The 16,473-nt window shown below is 38.7% G+C and overlaps 1 protein-coding gene across 1 annotated transcript in view; it reads left to right on the top strand.

The window, feature by feature from the left end:
- LOC137284919 (proteoglycan Cow-like) overlaps positions 1–16,473 on the top strand; it is a 59,639-nt gene that overhangs the window by 27,210 nt on the left and 15,956 nt on the right. The gene's annotated exons all lie outside the window — the stretch shown is intronic.

The raw sequence follows: 16,473 nt of genomic DNA, 5'->3' as shown, positions 1-16,473 counted from the left end.
CTCACACACTCACCCCAGCCAGTCAGGTCTGATGTCATGTATAGATGCTCACAAACTCAACCACATGTAATGTTTGCTAGGGTTTTGTTTCTGTATGGAATGTGCGAAATAAAAATTCTTTGTTCTCCCTCCACTGACTTTAAGTAGCATTTCAGTCCCCAATCCTTGTAGATGTAGGGCAACCCTTTCATTATTGCTTGTATCTGACACTTAAGAAAGAGAGACCTTCCAGTGGGAACATAAAATAGTCATCTAATCTGGAGAGGTTGCCAAGACAGCAGTGAACTAGTCAACTGTTGTTTTATTGACTGAACAAGAGATGTCTCATGCAAACACAACCACTTTTAGTATATTTTTTGTGAAGCATTTCCAAGACTATTTCTTCAGATGTGAGATCCTATTTGTTTGTTCTTGAAACCATCCAGCTCGTATTCTTACCGAGCATGCAGTAATGTATATTAATGAATACTGTAAAAAGCAGTCTCAACTCCGGTTATTTTCAAACCTCATCACTCCTTTAAATCTCTCAGCAACTTCTCTCTTCAATTAGTAGCAGTGTTGAAGCGTGCAAGTGCAATTAGACTTTGAAGTATTGATTTCAGGGTTATTTCTTTGACTCTTGTCAGTTTTATATATAACTATGAAAAACAGAATCTTTTACAAGGAAGTATCACACACACATATTCAAGCACCAAGTGTTTTGGAAACACAAATTCTGAAACATTAGGAAGATTTGCACACATAGGTTAATCCAAAAGTGCCATCCAATGTGCACAGGCGTAACATCTCATCATTTTAATGGGGCCTCTTAAAGGAATCTTATCTGGTTCAGTACATTCGCAAGTCAATTTGGAAAAAATCAATAAAAGAAACACATGGCAAAAAAGAATTGACTGATTGAGTGTGAAGTTTTCACGAGAGTCTCTCGGTAGATACTTGCCCTCGTGACTGACTATTAAGTGGAAAAATTCATACCAACTCTAAGGGGAGAACGAAGCTGATGTGGAACAGAGGTCATGTGTTAGTCTGTGGCACAAGACATTGAGCGAGTAAACAAGAATATGATTATTTCAGTCCCCTTCTAGCTGGAGAAAATTGGCTTGGGAATTACAAACTGAACAGTCAACTCCCCACCGTGACATGAACTAATTGGGTCTGCATTGGCTTTGATTGGAATTGAAGTGGAATGTGTGGGTTTACTTGTACACATCGTCAGTGTTTTAGATGATGAATATCGTTGGTGATGTAATTGGTTTTTCTTTTTCAACATGATTTCAGTTTGTTTTGTTAAATATGAGACATTTGTGACAGTATATCTCTTAGGGAATATTGATTTTGAAAAAAAGAGCATGTGGGGATACACATAAAGAAAAATGATGAATGACAGAATGTGAGCATGGGATATATTGTGGACTTGTGTGATGGAAGAAATGCTATTTTTTATAGAGGGAATTGAGAAAAATTTGATTATGAGAAACTTTACAAGCATTAGGTTGTTAGGCAACCAGAAATGGAATCCCTTTGGAATTAATAATGAACAGAGCAATGACAGATAACATGTCAACTTCCATCATTGCATGTGATGGTGTGAGATATCTTTTACATGATATGGCTTAAGACAAACAATTATTAATGCATTTGGTAACCATGGCAACATCTGACTAACACAAATGTTCCATATATATTTCTTTTATGATATGTACTCTGAGAGACAAATTGTTTCCATTTCTCTGAGATTTTTATTGAAATAAAAAATTTGGTACTTAATTGTCAGATGTGTTTGTGTTTGTTTGATTCCACACAATTTAGTATCTGAATATCAATACTGGTAGCAATTTTGTATTTTCTGCATTTGTTGACACTGTACACCACTGACTGCTCACAGGCGTTCTTGTTTAATGGCGTCATCAAATCATGAAGGTTTGTTACATGTATCCACGAGGGACAATGGTTAAACATTGCTAAATACCATTGCCACGAATGCATGTACTATACAGGTGGCCTATATCTTGGTTTGAATATTTACAAAAGGTCCTTTGACTATTTGTACTGAATTATCCGACTGATTTAATAGAAATAGATCAGCGTGGTTGTACATGTTATACCAGTTCAGTTTTATGTGAAAGTATTTCATTATCCTGCCATGGACAGTGACAAGTACAGTCTGAAGTTTGCAGTGCAGAGGTGGAATTGGACAGACTTCAGCTATAATCTTTAGTCGTTTGACAGTATCTGTCAACTATGGTCAAACAGCGCTTGACTAAACTATGTTAGTGTTTGAGGAAACATTTTCCAGATATTTTGGCCCTTGTCTGTATATGTAATTCCTGAGACTTTAAAATTAAAACATTATGAATCTGAAAACAACTATGTTTCTTTTACCTTACAAGATGTTATGTTTTTTACAAATATAACCCCCACTTCTTGCCTGAAGAATGGATTGCTTGCTTGGGGGAGAAGGTAATGTGACATGTACTCACATTTACCTGCCTGATGCTCAGTTTCCAAAGGGCATAAAAGACTGGTTGGCTCTCTTGAATATCCATGTTAACCATGTTAACCTTGTTCACTGCAACATGGCGTCTTACTGGTGTACGACCCGTGAAGGTCCCGGGGTAGAATAGGCCTTCAGCAACCCATGCTTGCCATAAAAGGTGACTATGCTTGTCGTAAGAGGCGACTAACGGGATCGGGTGGTCAGACTCACCGACTTGGTTGACACATGTCATCGGTTCCCCATTGCGCAGATCGATGCTCATGTTGTTGATCACTGGATTGTCTGGTCCAGACTCGATTATTTACAGACCGTCGCCATATAGCTGGAATATTGCTAAGTGCGGCGTAAAACTAAACTCCCTCCCCTCCCCTCCCCCTTAGTGGTGTAGTGCTTTGGGGTAGCCCAGTGGTTGAAGCGGATGTTCATCATGCCAAAGAACTAGGTTCAGTGTGGTCGACTTAAAGTTCAAGATGGCTGTCCTGGCAAGATCAGCTTCCTTGAGAGCAACATCTCTTAGTTGACAGCAATATATTGCTGTATCGGTTACAAGTAGGACCATAATGTGTGTCAATGTCACAGTACCCAAATGACATTTGATCTTGATTTATTGGGGTTGGGGTAGCCAGGTGGTTCAAGCATTTGATAGTAATGTACAATGTGTGAAGTCCATCTCTGGTGTCCTCAGCTGCCGTAATATTGCTGGAATATTGCCAGAAGTGGGATATAACTAAACTTGCTCTGTCTTTCACTTAGTGGGATTGCACTGTAAATCTTGACCAAGTTGGGGCTTGTACCAGCCGATGCATGCATGCACACCACTATGTAAATGCACTGTGCACAAATTGTTATATTCTAATTGCACAACCTTAACACTGTTCTCATATCTAGACAGCCTTTTAAAAAGGAACATTTAAGAAACTAAAATGTGTTTTGATATTTTTGGCTTCTCTGGATGATAAGGATACAACTCTTAACTCCATTTGAAATTGCATTGCTTATCATTTGATCAGTTACAGACATTTTACTCAGTACAAGACCAACTGCTGGAAGACATGACAGTAGTAAGATTAACATTGATTATGTGGCAGAGTGTTGAACCAGTATCTCGAACATGTTAACACCCTATCTACAGTCATTTCATCAACTTTATACTTGTCTGGGGCTTTGCTGTTTTGAATTCCGGCCTTGATGTGATGTTTGCTTGGCAAGGAGTCGGTGATGTGATTATCTCAATGTGGAAGGGTTTCACACATGCAGGATTATACCATGTCTGGGCGATGGGGAGAGTAAGTAGTTTCAGGACGTCTAAGTTAAATTTACTTTAAATGGATAAAACTCAAAATGGATCTAAATTTATTATTTGTGGCTTAACACCCTTGTCATGTTTATATGTTTCAAATTTTGATCTTGATTTGATCTTTGAACTTTGGAAAATTTCCTCTGATATAGCCTGTTTCACATTCTGCAGTGCCAAAGTCCAAGATGAAGGAAGTGTAGATTTTCTCAGATCCATGAATCTCCCATCTAATTGGGACTCCTTTACATTTTAAATGTTATGGTCTGTTTCTGTCAAAATTATATATATATGTTCATAGACTAAGCGTTAGTCGACCTCTGATAGTATGTCTTCCCTAGACACAGGTGGATTGATTCCACCATTGAAATTAAAAATTTAAACTTGGGCTATTACTCTGCTAATTTTGTAGAAAACTTAAAGAAATTTAACATGTGTCGAGATATTTTGAGGACTCAGGACAAATGATATACATTTTTGCAGTATCTTTGAGTTTGACTTTTTCTGCCCACGCCTTTTTGTTTCCTTCAAATACATATTTGTCTTTGTAAACTTCTGGTAGTTATGTGGCATCCTATGTTTTTTTGTTTTGATAATATTGATTATTACCATTATTCAGGAAGTACTGAACATCAATGCTCAAAGCTAAGTTTCTTTACCCTTTCGTGCCCACGACCCAGGTTCAACTGAGTGCATGGGTACATTGTGTCAAGCCCAATTTTGGTGTCCCCAGCTGTGATATTGTTGAAATATTGCTAAAAGTGGTGTTAAACCACACTCACTCACTTAAAAGGATCACTTAGTTGACCATGTATATAGAAAGGGTACGGTCTCAGGTCATTGTTGGTGCATTTAAGTTTTAAGTGTGTAATAGCTGGTACTGGTTTAAATGGACTGCCTGTGATCATGTGCGCAGCAGCAGACTAATGCTTCCTGCAGCACAGATAAGATATGTTACAGTCCATTTGAGTCAACATGTCCGATTCAGGAGCAGAGTGATGATGACTTTTGATACCATCCCTTACCGATGAAATCAACATTGCACATGCCTCTTGCTTACCTGGCTGTTACCTGAACTGTTTCTACTCCCTCAGTGTCACAAATCGTGCAGTATTGAGTGAAAATAATGATGGTTTGTTAAACAAATTTTATATTTTGTTGACAAAAATTGTAACAAAATTCTGCAGAGTTGGTGTGTTTTTCCTATTTACTTTGGCGTTAGTTTGATTCATTTGCAATTATTTGTTTTTGAGTGCAGTTGATTGGGGAGATTTTCACTTAGTGGACTGTAACATACTTATAATGAACATTCATCAGTTTCACACATGACCTTTTGCTATATGTAAATTGCTAGTGATTATGCATGATTTCTGTTAGCCACGTCAAATGTGAACTGGATCTCTGTGTCAATGTTCTAGCTCATATTTTCATTTCTGTAGCACAGCCTGTTTGATTTACTCTTTTGAAACTGCCTGCAAGGAATGAGCCATGGCTAGCCCCTGTCAAGATTGCCATCACTGAAAGTGAAAATGTAGGACTACAACACAAATAAGACTTCATTACGTTTGGATAATACAGCTTTGAAAATAAAACAGTTCACCAAAGAAAGCATTTCCAATTTTTTGGTGTCCTGAAATGCAGATCTTTGATAGTCTTTAAGAAAGTAAAGCCTTGTCTGTGATTGGCACAAAAATTACAAATTTGAAAAGGATTTGATTCCATTGACTAATTTCCCATGGGGCTTGTTTGGTCAATAAATATTAAACTGTTGATGATCTCGACTCCGACTGCGTGGCAGCCATGGAACGTCTGGTGGTGAAAGAAATCATGTTTGGTAATCAAATCCATTTCAGGATTGTTGAATGTGCAGAAATATTTCTCCAGCGTAATATAACATGCATAAGTATTGTTTTTTGATGGTGATAAGGACTTCGATGATCATTATTGGTTAGGAATACTGTCATAATGTCAGCTTTTCATCTTTGTTGTGGTACCCAGGAGCACAGAGTTACAGTCATCAAAGTTGAAATAATAATAATGGAGTTATGTCCCTTAGGCATGTCAGAATCTTATAAGTGTGTTAGGAAGCACAGATTTTCATTTGTTAGATTATAGACATACATGTTACCAATGAAAACCTAACGGGGTCAGGCTTGCTGCCTTTATTGGTACGTGTCAGTTAATATCTTGAATGAGGTTCAAGATTTCGTTCACTTAATTGTCCAGTTCAAATCAGATTGCTTACAGATTTCTGTCCAGTGTGGAGTTAAACAATAAATAAACCTGTACAGTTGTGCAAAAAGGTGAAAATATGGCATAACAATGGTCTTTTAGATAATGTTAAACTTTTTCTTGCCAAACATTCAGATTATTGACATTATTTTTCTTGAATTGTTCACACTGATCAAAGATCAAACTGTTAATATATTAATCCATTGTTTGAGGTGTTGCATTTCTGACATTGTATAAACCAACTTACTTAGTTATTCATAGGATTGTTTCTGACATTGTCATGTCTAAACATGATTGTATTTGTTGGGAATCACACCTGGAGGATTCTATTCTTGTATAATGACAGAGGTGAATTTGTGGTACTGGAGCGTTGTGGTGGATGTTCTTCAGAAAGTTGAAGATCAACTGATGCCTTTGTATTTCTGACAAATTTGTCATAGTGATACTTAATAATCATGCTAATCTTAAGTTCTTTTGAACAGTATATGAATGCTAGGACAATCTTTCTCCTGAACAAGTCATATTTCTGTATACATTAAACGACTATCATCTTGACAAGAATAACATGTATCAGAGAGAATGCTGAACGAAGAATGGCTATTTGATGCCTCATGGTGTTTTAATTCCAATATGGAGACATTATAATGCATATATGTATATGAAGATATAAGGAACCTTGTGGCAGCCTCTTTCCGTGAAATCTGTCAGACATTGCTTTGATGTTCTGATTGTCTTAGGACTGGATGTATCAGGTTCGTGTTTGATGTGGTGTAGAGGAGTGAGGGGATGATGAGGCTTAAAATGGCACCACAAATTTCTGTTGTTCCTTGCTTGTGCCATAAGCCTGTAAATTTGAGTTTGAATCCTAATTCATCCTGAATAGGTATCAAAGTTTGTTAGGACTGACCATTCTTGTGTGAAATCTTTGGTCATCAGACATACTAGCTTCATGGGCACAGGTTTAGTGACAATTAGGATCGATGCTCATGATGTCAGTCACCGGATTGTCTTGTTCAGGTGTGAGTATGTACAGGTCACTTTATGTCTGGAGTAGCGGTGGTGTAGCCTAGTGGTTAAAGTGTTTCTTGGTTATGCCAAAGATATGGTTTGATTCCCCAATGGGTACAATGTGTGATGCCCATTTTTGGAGTCCCCTGTCGTCATATTGCTGGAATTTTGATAACTACAAGCATCGTAGAAACCAGACTCACTCACTCAATCTTATGTCTGGGATTTTTCATAGTGAAAGGTTTAGCAATAGAGTTTGTTAGTTGACAGCTGAAACATGTTGCTGAATTTGTAGTTCACTATTGTCTGTAAAACTAAGGAATATACAGTAATAATATGCGTGTGACTTCAAATACCAGTCCTGGATTGTTGGTCTCATTCACACATGATTATTTACAAGCAGGTGTCCAAGTAGTTTTAATATTTGAGAATGCTGCATTAAACAGCAAACATGCATGCATTGTGGTGAATGTATAGATTTCCATGTAATTTTTATCAAACAGACAATCATGGTGCTATTCAGCCCTGTTGTTGGACATAATTATATAAGTATGTATGTATGTATTTGTGGCTTCCAGCAAGAATACTTCTCCAACTCATGCAAGGTTTACCCAGTAATGCAGTAATTTGAGAAAATCAATAAGCAATTTTCTTTTTCAAGGACTACTTATGTCGTGGTGATCGACTCGCAGGAACTTGACAGATGGACTTATGTTACACAGCTGTCTCAGATGGCCATGCTGTTTGTGTTCGAACATACTGGGTTGCGATTCTCAACCCACCATGTCTTTCAGTTTTGATGCTTGGACCAGAAGTCAACCAGGAGAAGGATGTTGTGACTAGGGCTGGTAATATGGTTGTCTGTCAGTCATTCACTAGAAAGTTGTTACAGATGTCCGCTGTGGCTGTTCTTAACTTCGTTTACTAAAGGGTTGAAAAGCAATTTTCTTTTCCTATCATGTCTGTTGGTCCAATTGGCTCGGTTCATTCCCTCTAATTTGTAATTGACTTGTGCAATACTTGAAATATGTTTAAGTTTTGCAGAGTTAAAGAAAACATTGATTGAAACATGAAAATGTTTACATTTTTTTGTCACAAAGTTTGATTAACAGTAGCATCATACAGTACTGTGCAGGTATATTTCATGTGAAAGATGTAATTTGGAAAAGGTTAAAAACATTTTTTTTTTGTTTTCAAATAAGCATGATTAGATACATGCATCATGTAGTAGTATGGATATCGTAATGTGTTCAAGAGGATAGCCTAGTGGTTAAAGGTCTCACTTGTCATGCGTAGGTCTGGGTTTGATTCCCACATAGTCACAATGTGTTAAGCACATTTTTGATGAGGGTTTTCTACTCAAGACTTTGTTACAGTCCTAGTTGGGGTTAAGTGAAAGGTGACTGCAAGTGGACATGTAGGAATCTGTTGACTACAAGTGGACATGTAGGAACCTGGTGACTGCAAGTGGACATGTAGGAATCTGGTGACTGCAAGTGGACATGTTACAATCTGGTGACTGCAAATGGACATGTAGGAACCTGGTGACTGCAAGTGGACATGTAGGCATCTGGTGACTGCAAGTGGACATGTAGGAATCTGGTGACTACAAGTGAACATGTAGGAACCTGGTGACTGCAAGTGGACATGTAGGAACCTGGTGACTGCAAGTGAACATGTAGGAATCTGGTGACTGCAAGTGGACATGTAGGAACCTGGTGACTGCAAGTGGACATGTAGGGACCTGGTGACTGCAAGTGGACATGTAGGAACCTGGTGACTGCAAGTGGACATGTAGGAATCTGGTGACTGCAAGTGGACATGTAGGAATCTGGTGACTGCAAGTGGACATGTAGGAACCTGGTGACTGCAAGTGGACATGTAGGAACCTGGTGACTGCAAGTGAACATGTAGGAACCTGGTGACTGCAAGTGGACATGTAGGCATCTGGTGACTACAAGCGAACATGTAGGCATCTGGTGACTGCAAGTGAACATGTAGGAATCTGGTGACTGCAAGTGGACATGTAGGAATCTGGTGACTGCAAGTGGACATGTAGGAACCTGGTGACTGCAAGTGGACATGTAGGAACCTGGTGACTGCAAGTGCACATGTAGGAACCTGGTGACTGCAAGTGGACATGTAGGAATCTGGTGACTGCAAGTGGACATGTAGGCATCTGGTGACTACAAGCGAACATGTAGGCATCTGGTGACTGCAAGTGAACATGTAGGAATCTGGTGACTGCAAGTGGACATGTAGGAATCTGGTGCTGCAAGTGAACATGTAGGAATCTGGTGACTACAAGTGAACATATTTATCAAGAGTCAAGTGATTGCAAATGGACATGTTTTTGGCAGGAGTGGAGGGACAGAAACTGGGCATGTTTTGTAGGAGTTGAAAGTCTGCAACTGGTCATATTTAGAAGGTGTTGGAAGGTTTATGTGAAAAACAATGCATTTTTCTTAACTGTCTTTAGATGCTAATGGACATTTCTAACTGATTGAACATTAACAACAAATGAGCTCTGCAGTTCGTATCTGAGTATGTATGACACACTGTGTTATTTCTTTTATCAGAATACGTTCAGTACAGTTTCTGTGAATATATAGTCTGGTTCATAATTATTGAGAATTTTTCTTCTTACTTTGAGCTATCCTAACACCTCAACTGATTCACAGATACTTAAAACTAAGTAATGGTATCAGGGAGGTAACTCATCTTGGCCTACTGAGTATAGTACAATTAGAGTTACCTCCCCTGAATTTGTAGCAGACGTCATTTTCCTCAGCACTGTCAACAATGTCTGCTGAAGATAAAAGAAGGTTGATTTTTGAGTTGTGTAATTAAGGAATTGATGATGTAAATACATTGGCAGAGAGAACAGGAACTCCTCTTTCTACTGTGTATAGGATTAGGAAGAATTGTAAAGAGGGAAAGGATTTTGGGCACCAGAAAGGAGCAGGGAGACACAGAAAATTGGACTTCTCAGATCGCGTCCGGCTGGGAATTTTAGCGTCTAAAAAGCAAAGGGCAAGCATCTCCAACATCAGGTATGAAATGATAGAAAGGGGATCAACAGTTGTATCAAAATCTACAGTTAGAAGAAATTAGATTGATCTTGGATGGGAGAAAAAGACTGGAATTCCTTCTCCTCTCATGAAACAAGAACATAAAGACAGGCGTGTTGAGTGGTGTTTGGCACATGAAAACTTTGACTGGGAAAATGTGATTTTTACTGATGAAAGCTCAATATGGGTATATCCCAATAATGTGAAAATATGGACAAAGTCTGCATCAGCACCGTTGTATCGACGACCTAAATACAGCCCAAAGTTTCATGTATGGGGAGGGATATCCTTATTAGGAACGACCCCGCTGTGTGTGTTTGAGGGAAATCTGACAAGTCAACGCTACACTAACATATTAGATAATTTTCTCCTTCCAAGTGCACATGTGTTTTATGGAAATGACTGGATTTTGCAGCAAGATAATGATCCTAAACACACCGCAAAACATGCCAAGCAGTGGTTTCAGGAGAAAAATGTGACTGCATTACCATTTCCTGCATATAGTCCTGACTTAAATCCCATTGAGAACATTTGGGGGATGATGAAGGAATGTGTGAATCAAAAGGGGTTGACAAAAATTGAAGACATGAAGAGAGAAGTGGTCCGATACTGGGACAGCATAACTCACGAGACACTAACCTCTCTGATAGGAAGTATGCCTACCCGTCTAAGACTGTGCCGTGAAGCTCAAGGAGACTTGATAAAATATTAAATTGTTACCTACACAACATGAAAAGGTCAGTTCACTTTCACAATACATTCAATTTTATCTGATTTGTTCTCGTTTAATAATATGAAATGGTTTAGCTATTCTCAATAATTTTGAACCATACTGTATATCACTGTTTATGTTGTCATTTTCACATCGTTGATAGCTAAATATAGCATAAATATCCAAAATAAGCTTTGCCCTATTTGAATTCCAAAACTGACTAATTCAAATGTTACAGTCTATCAAAATGATAGGTCACCATGCCTACTTTGTTGCCAGTCAATTCCAGGACATCTTTGAAAGGTTACTCTGCTTGAACAGAATAAATACAAGCTTAGCGTTATGTGATGTCACACAAGCTAATGTCATGTTTTAAGATAAGCTGAAATATCCTTATCCTTTCGTTTGTCAGATTTGTGTCATTGTAATACCTTCAAGAAGTCAAATAATATCTTAGTACGGTCAATCTCCTGGATGTCCAGATACTTTTCTCTAGAGATTCTGGAGCTATTTTCAGTTCTTTTTGGTAGCAGCTGGCCAACATGAAAATGCTCCAATTTCAACCCACTTTGAATCAATCAACATCATGTTCATGTAATTAATCATATATTGACTGTGGTCTCTGTAGATGAAGATGTTAAGTCTGCGGTGTCTTCTTTTAACTCTGACTTTCAAAGCAGACTAATGTCTTAGTATGTAATACACGAGAGATTATCACTTGTCAGATTGGACACCCTAGTTGCAGCTGAATATCAAAGGTACTGGTTGTTGAAGTAGGATTGATGATCACCAGGAATACAACATTGTATACTTGGAGAAGTATCAATTAAGCAAGGTTCTATAGTGGCACTATTATTTGGTGGTAAGTATCAATTAAGCAAGGTTCTATAGTGGCACTATTATTTGGTGGTAAGTATCAATTAAGCAAGGTTCTATAGTGGCACTATTATTTGGTGGTAAGTACCAATGAAGCAAGGTTATAGATCTATGCTGGCACTGTTATTTGGTGGTAAGTATCAATTAAGCAAGGTTCTATAGTGGCACTAATATTTGGTGGTATAGTGGCACTATTATTTGGTGGTAAGTACCAATGAAGCAAGGTTATAGATCTATGCTGGCACTGTTATTTGGTGGTAAGTATCAATTAAGCAAGGTTCTATAGTGGCACTATTATTTGGTGGTAAGTATCAATGAAGGAAGGTGCTATGCTAGTACTGTTATTTGGTGGTTTGATATTAGAGATGAACAATATCAATAGGCCAATATATTTTGCATATCTAGAGAATGTGGGTGCTAAGTGATTTGTATCCAGATAAAATACTTTTATTTCATGAGGTCATATTTCCTTTGAAGTCAAATCTCAACAATTAAGCTTGAGGGAAGATTTTGAACTGGTAATTAGACCTGTATATGCCAGATGAGCTGCCTAAATCTAACTATTTCTGATATTTTTAGTGGTATGTTCACCATATGTGATAAAATGGTTGTAGCCTACTGGTTACAACGTTCGCTATCATGCTGCAGACCCAGGTTCAATTCCTGGTGGCCCCCAATGCTCATGCAGGCATAATGTTAAATGCTGTGTAAAATCAAACTTACTAATTGGACCACTCACGAACGAACGAACGAACGAACGAGTCTGAGGTATAGTTTTCATTGTCAAGGATGCCTTAAATTAGGAACAGTGAACTTTGACCTTGGCGATAACAACCTAAGAAAGCCTGAATAACCTAAAAGAGCCTGAATGTTGAACACTTCCCTGAAATTAGTCATTCCTGGACAGACAGTTGTGTTTCGCCTGCAAGCAAAATGTCTTATCTCAAGTCAGATATCTCCCTCCTGAACTGGTGACAATTGCCAAAAGGCAAAATAATTTGATGAAGCTATGGTCAATGTCCTGATGGGCCTCCCTCTCAGTGTGTATCTCAGAACAAGCGGCCATCTGATTTACAGTTACCCACAGGTAATTATAAGTTTTTTGATTCCCTGACCTTATGACTCGGCATGATGAGAAGGAAATCCCAGGAGAGTCTATATGAATGGATGCAGGCCATTATCAATTAGAAAAGCTCATTGTCATATTGTCCCTACAGAGAAATCATGCGTGTAAAGCAGTAGCATTACTGTACACTGAGTGCATGTGTATTCAATCAGTGCTGAATCATGTCCATTTGTAGTAACTAAGCCATGCCATTATTACTGCTTGTGGCGCATTCATTGTCCAGATTCATCCAAACTGCGGTTGTTGGTTTATCTGTACTGTGCCTATGTATTGTTTCCCTAAATTGAGTAATATGTTTCCTTTTAACTTTAAATTGGGGCTGTAGAGTAATAGGGGCTGTCAAAACCGGCATGTGTCCAATCTGGCAAGTTGTCAACACCGGCATAAAATCTCAGTCCCATCCATAGGTTGTACGTTTACCATCAGTTCTACAATCTAGCACTTTGTCTAAACTGGATTATTTCTTCAGTTCCAATGTGTGCTGGTTTAGACACCTGTAGCTCGGTGGTTAAAGCATTCGCTCATCTCACCAAAGACCTGGGTTTGATTCTCTGCATGGGTTCAGTGAAGCACACACGCACGCATGCACATTCAGAGTTTTACTGGAGTTATCATCAATTGGCCTATCCACGTCTCTCTGCCTCCTCGCCAACATTCAACCTACATCCATGACAGACCACTATACATATTATTGAATATTTTAGACTTGTCAGTGTTATATTTTACTGGTTGATAGGGGATTTCTTATACTTTTTGTCATTGCAAATTATTAACCATAATGATATATTACCCAAACCCTATGAATTTTACTCTGGCTAAGCACGCTCTATATTATCATGAGCAGATTTGATAGGTTGTAATGTCATATCTTCATTACATGCTGTTACTGTATCTGTAACGTGACTTCTTTTTGTGACTGGGCAAGGGTCCTGCTCAAAGCATTCTCTGACTGCTTGATCAGACAAAGGACACATGGTGACACTGTATCACTGCTGGATGGTGTTGTAGTCTAGTGGTTTAGTGTTTGCTTGTCATGCCGAAGGCCCAGGTTCAATTCCTCACATGGGTACAGTGTGTGAATCCCATTTCTGGTGTCTCTGCCATAATATCCCTGGTATTACATGAAGCAGCAAAGAAATGAAACTCACTCATTCACTTAGTGAGCTAGCACTGTAAATCCAGGCTAAGTTCGGATTTGTTTAAAAAAAAAACATGCACACACGAGACAGAGAGCACCATGCAAGTGCTGTGATCTTGAGCAGGATGCCATGCCACTATAGAAGTCACTAAGACGATAATGTTCACTTGAAAACATATATGAATAGCATTTAAATTAGAATATTAAAAAGATTGAAATGCCTTTTGATATTTGGGGTCTGTCCAGACTGCTAGGGCCACTGCTGTGGTTGGGGTCTGAGATGTTCAGCGTGTCTTTTGTTATCATCCAACATTAAGCTGATGTGTAAAATTAAATCTGTTCACTGCACCAGACTTTATTCCAGGATTGTTCGGATTGCATCAGCTGCAAGGACATTGAATGGTTGTTTTCCCATTATGTTCCTGTAATTTTTTTCAAAATTGGTAATGATGTAGACGCATGAAACAAAAAATTGATAAAATCGTTAAAACCTTCTAAACTGTTCAAATGTTATGCTTGTCTCTCTGCCTGGTTACGTCTGCCTAATGTGCCCTGCATGTCAGCCCCATGCTGCTTCACAGGGCTCTCTCAGCAACTGTCTCTGTGAAACATTATGTCCGGACTATTTAATTCTACAGGGTTCTCCCAACTGAAGTGTATGATTCTTTGTCAGTTGATTTGCCCCTTCCTCATTCCTCACACAAATCTACATCAAGCTAACTAGCTCAAATCCCTAAACTAACCACAAATCACACACATCTGCCCCATGGCTGAGCTAACTCAGCTTCAAAGGATCTAATCTTATAGTCCCAAACATGACAATTTAGCTGGAGGAAATTGGAGGCTGAATTTAGCACCTTACACTTCTGTACTGCAACTGAGAATTAGAGTTGCAGATACTGTGTTTCAGATTAACAGTACCCCTGCGGCTAGATGCTTGCTTAGTTTGATTTGCATCATAAAAAGACCATATTATTTGGCTATGTTTTTTGCAGTCCAGCTGAGAAATTGGAACTTTTAGGTCTAGTTTCCATGGTTATTGTGTTTGGAAACAAATCTCATGCAGTTTTGAAATCAAGCTATTCGTTTCAAGGTCAGTAATGTATAAGACAAGGAATGTATGTATCAGTACTGCTTATCTTAGATTGCAGGGGCGAATACAGCTGTTTGAGAAAGGGAGTGTGCACACTATTGAGAAAGGGGGTGGTAGGGGGTAGGGAAGGGATGCTGCACAATTTTAGTTTCACGAGAATTTCAGTGATAATTTGATAGACTTTCAGGACAAAAAAGCATGTGGCACACCCCCTTTCTGGATATGCCTAAGGACTGAGTCCATAGGAAAGTCTCTATTTTGTATGAATGCAGTAGTTGACACATCTTGAATAATAAATATTATTGTAAAACTGGGCAGGTGGTTGATGTCAACTGGTGCTAACCATTAGTCTCTTGTTTCACAAACATATTGCAGGGCTTCCAGTGTTGATGTGTTTGTAAAAGTAGGGGAGTTATTATTATCTTACAGCTAAGATAGCTTAATGGAACAGGACACTGTCAGACAAAGATTATTCAGCTCTGGAAAGGTCTGCTAAAAGCCGAATGTATTGTGCCATTCCATCTGTACTGTAAACATGTGTTAATGGATAGTTATCAAATAGTGATGCTTCCAGTTGTTCACGATCCTAACCCAGTGGCGAGATCAATCACAAACATGTCAATTTATAGCAAATATAGACACTTTGAACACTGGCATTCTTTTCCTGAATCAGGTATTAGCATCTGTTGAAAGGAACTGTGCAGTCTTCCATTTGGAAAATTGAATAGTGCACTGGGTTAGCGGTTTGCTCCTCTCACAGAAGAAGTGCTGGGTTCTGTTGGAACACAATTTATTAAGCCCATTTCTTGGTATATCTGGCAGACTCGTGAAGATATCAGTTAAAATTGGTCCTCAATAACCCATTTTTTTTTTGTAAGAGGCATCTAGCGGGATTGGGTGGACATGCTCACTGGCTTGGTTGACACGTGTCACATTCCAACTGTGTAGATTGATGCTCATGGTGTTAAGACTGGATTGTCTCATCCAGGCTTGATTATTTACAGACTGCAAACAGAAATACTATATCTGGCAAATTGCTTAAGCACAATTAAAGTCAAGCTCACTCAGTAATTACTTTGTCATGAAAACAGGGTCTGAAGAACAAGTTGGCGGTTGGGTAGCCTTGGGGTCAAAGCATGCCCTCATCACGCCAAAGACCCGTGTTGGATTCCCCACATGGGTTCAATGTGTGAAGCCCATTTCTGGTGTGTCCCCTGCTGTGATATTGATGGAATTTGCTAAAAGCTGCATAAATCGCTCTCTCGCTCCCTCCATCCATCTCTCCCTCACAAGTAAATAATTTGTTGTGGCCTTACGAAGTATCACATCCCAGCTAATCTCAGACAGCAATAGCTCAAATGACTTGTCCCGTAATACCAGTTATAAATCACTAAATCGAAGAAGTCAAGCCGAACAGGAAATTGTT

This window comes from Haliotis asinina, chromosome 5 (genome assembly GCF_037392515.1).
Source record: "Haliotis asinina isolate JCU_RB_2024 chromosome 5, JCU_Hal_asi_v2, whole genome shotgun sequence".
Taxonomy (NCBI): Eukaryota; Metazoa; Mollusca; class Gastropoda; order Lepetellida; family Haliotidae; genus Haliotis; species Haliotis asinina.
Note: the sequence above shows the minus strand (reverse complement) of the source record. Positions and strands in the feature narration are given on the sequence as shown.